Source organism: Fringilla coelebs (genome assembly GCF_963513975.1).
Source record: "Fringilla coelebs genome assembly, chromosome: Z".
Classification (NCBI taxonomy): Eukaryota; Metazoa; Chordata; class Aves; order Passeriformes; family Fringillidae; genus Fringilla; species Fringilla coelebs.
In genome coordinates, this window is record NC_140031.1 from 71,727,671 (window position 1) to 71,731,870 (window position 4,200).

Here is a 4,200-nt window from a genome sequence, read left to right on the forward strand (position 1 = left end):
TTTGTAGCCTTGCTATAATATTTCTGCTTATTACCTACTTAAAGCACCTTTTTGCTTGCCATAAGCATTACTATATTACAACACAGCAGTTTATTGCTGTGAAAGTCCAGTCAGTTCAAAAGGCATAAATCATGTCTGGCAATAATTACGAGTCATTGTTCGAAAAAGTCTTGTTGTTTCCAAGGTCTTAATTCAAATTCTTCCTCCATGTCTATACCTTCATCCACCATCTCTGTGAGATTTCGAGAACTCTCTGTGAATCCATTTGCTACCACTCTCTCTTGTGTGATAAAAACGTCTTTGATAGTTTTGTCCATCATCTGTCGCACACACCAAAGTATGCAAGGTATTACTACTAGTATCACTACCAAAACACCCAATACATAGAGACCTATCTTACAAAGTTCCCTTCACTAAGGTGCAAAGCTCCATCCTTGGAACAAATCGTCTTACCAGGACCCACCGTCTTCTTTATTTTGAGCTGTCAAATCTTTCAGCTTTTGCATGCTTTTGTGGATGGATTCAGAATGATCAGACAGGTTCATGGAACACAATCCTTCAAATTCCTCACAACCATGTCCATGTGCCAGTAAAAGAAAATCAATTGCTGCTCTGTTTGGAAGGGTAGCATGCCCAACACTGTTAACATCTGTCAGCACATCACTGATTGCAGTGCATGTGGTATTGGTTCGTTTACTCAGCCAACATCCAACCCAATCTAATTGTTTCAATGCCATTGCTGAAGCCAGTTGGGATAAAAACAAACCGGCTGAAACCCTTGTGGCAGCATTCCAAGCATGAAATCATTCTTACCATTTTCATCATAACGATGAGCAGATCTTGTTCCCCTATGATTCTTCTTAATGACTGCTTTAGCAGCAGGTGCTACCACAGTGAGCATTCCACTGCTACATGGGCCACCTTCAAGGTATGATAGAATGCTCTGCCAAACCCTATCTCCACAAATGAGCCAAAATCCTTTTGGTAATTGCCATGGATATTGGTCAGCCTCGGAAAACACATCTCAACTGTTTGAATAATTACATCATAAACTCGAATTTCTGTGTGCAAAATAATGGGGAGTAATATTGTTCTTTGGAGGATCACCTTCTTGCCAATCATTAGATGTAAATGTAAGGCAAAAATCCATTGTTAAAGGACCAGGGATTTCTAATTCCTGGGGTTCAGACACTGCTTTGGGAAGTTCTTTGGCCCAAATGTTCCAATCCAATACAGGACTGCTCCCATTGTCAATTTCACCAGCCTTACTGTTGAATTCCTCTTTGACCAATGGTAAATCCTTTACTGGCACACAGACTAGACAGGTTGAGAAAGGCTCTTCTGGTTCCAAATTAGACATACATATGGTATCCGAGCCTGCTGCCTTGGCTAAGGTCACACAAACATTTGGTTTTAGTTGTTCCCAGGCAAATCTGCACTACAAGAAGTAATTAAAACCAACTACTATCATAACATTTCATTTTGCTCCATCCATTTTGTGAGCTAATTTTTGGTAAAAGATCTTCCCATATATATAAATTTAAAAACTTTGCTTTTGGCCTTAAGATAAAATTTCCCCTTTGAAAAACCAATAGAGGGGATCTATTGCACAACAAAAGAAAACCCACACTTTTGCCAAAAGAGCTCTACGAAACCAACAATTGACTCATTTACAAATCACATCAAATCAGATTCTGCAGGTCCCACCAATGGACAAGGAATGTCAGGCGTGACCCGTGATCCCTCTGTTCGGCTCACATCTGCGTACTTGCTTCTACGGTCTTGAACTCGTCAGCTGTTCTCGGGTGCGGTATGGTTTGAGGTTTTTCGCTGGGAGCCACTTAATTCCTGTACCAGTAGAGACAGAAGCATAACCTTGGCCCCAAGTGAATAATTGAAAGGACCTTCCATTGGTCCTGTCCCAGGGTTTCTAATTAAAACAGGGGGATTTTCTTTCAGCTTTGCTTGTGTGTTATTGTAAAAATGCCTAAAAATTGCTGGATCAGGTTCTGCAACAGAGCTGTGTAAAAAATGAAAAACATAAAAAGCTTTGTTCAGCCTCATCTGTGGTATGACCTCTACTCCCCCTTCTGTTGATCAAGAATGCATTTTAATGTCTGCTGGGTCCTCTCAACAACTGCTTGACTTGTGGGAGAATGAGGAATACCAAGGATGTGATGAACATCCCATTCTTTTAAAAATGTGGCCAATTTTTGAGATATATATGAGATACCATTGTTGTTTTTACATTTTGGGGCAATGAAGCAAAAGCTTGCAAAAAATGTTGACAGGCATGATTACCTGTTTCACCTCTGCAAAAAGAAGCAAAAACTGCACCAGAGAAGGTGTCCACTGAAACATGAGTATTTTCAAATTTACCAAAGGAAGGGGTATTTAGCGATATCCATTTGCCATAACTGCAGGCTTTGCAAGCCCTGTGGGTTGCCCACTCCTGTAGAAACAAAACAGGAGGCTGCACAAGCTGACAGTCAGGGCAAGTACTGACAATAGCTTTAGCTTAACTTTTGGAAATTTGAAACATTTGCACAAGTGCTTGCATGTTCTGGTGAAAAAAGGCATGACTCAGTTTTGCTTGTCCCAAAATGTTTGGCGAAGTGTTTGAAATAACCATTGTCACTTTGTCTGCTCTGGCGTTTTCTTCCAGTAAAAATCCAGGAAGCAAAGAATGAGCCCTAATGTGAGAAACAAAATATGGATTAGCTCTTTATTGCAAAGTTGTATAAAGACATGAAAGCCAATGATATAAAGTGTCATTACTAGCATCATTTAGAACAGATCCTTCTATTCTTTTAACCACATTAGCAACATAAGCACAATCTGTGATTAAATTAAAGGTCATGGGAAGGGCTGAAAGGCCCGAACCACAGCAGCAAGCTCAACAATCTGAGGAGATCCTTCCACTATTTGAATGTCTGATTCCCAAGTTTTAGTTGTTTGGTTCAACCAAGTTACGACTGATTTCTGACTTTTGCTAGATCCATCAGTGAAGAGAGTTATTGCATTTAAGAGTTCTTCTCTTAATACAGGTTTCTCTCTGAAACTCCATTTTGCCTGCAATAATTTTTGAGCTGGGCAATGAACAGAACAAATACCTGGCAAATTTAACAATGTGTTGAGTGTTTTTTGCAGGTTGAGGAGTTTTTGCAGGACAATTCAGCCGATGCACAATCCAGCCTGCTTGAGATAATGGACAATGGACACGTTCACAAACAATGGATAATGGACATATTCAGAAATGGGATCAGTATATCCTTGAAAAAGATACAAGATAAAGAGTCATTAGGACTCAGCAGGATTGTCAGCAAACTTGAGAAAATGAGAAAAAAGAGAAGTCATGGGTGAGCCAGAATAGCGGGGAGCAGAGCTCCAAGCTCTTGCTGACAGGAAGAAAGCCACAGCCTGCTAATTAGCATCTCAGTTCACTAAATTGGATCATTTTAGATTCATGCAAATCGGGCTGCTCTCCAGCTGCAGATCCCAAATTTGTCTTTGTGACACTTCCCAATGAACTGTTACAGGCTCCACACCGTATTCCCGCCTGCAGGAATTCAGCTGGAAAACTCTCAGGTGCAAGATGCGATCTCAGCATGTTTTTTCCCCCCTCCCCAGCAGGCTTCAAGGCTTCTAAATGAACTGTCTGTGTCTCCACAGAAACTCTCTTGAGCTCACCCACCTTCACCCCATCCACCTCTCTTGGCAGAGCCATCCCTGCCCTGCTCAAGCCCTGGCTGCCGCCCGCCACCTCTGTCCTCCCCCCTTGCCCTCTCCCCTGCAGGCAGAGACAAATCCAAAGCCCCCCCACCAGGTGGAACCTGAGGCTGAGGAGTTAAAAGTGGTGAAAATCTTTCAAGAGATTTGGTGGAGGAACCTTTATGAAAAGAGTCCTCAGAGCTGCAAAGCAATCTGCCTGCCAGAGCCCGATCCCAGGGGGTGACTTCCTGGGAAGGGGAAACAGTGGCAGGGGTTACCCTGCAGCCCCTGGGCAGGCAGAGCGGATCCAGACCCCCCTTGGCAGACCCTGCCTGCACAACTTCAGAACAAGATCCAGATGCATATTGTTTGGGAGAGGAGCAGGGCACAGACACAGCAGCCCCTGTTTTGTAAAGCTTCCCCAAACTCTCATCTCCTGGACCCGTTTGACTCCCAACCTCCCCAGAACACGACCCCTCACCCCCACAC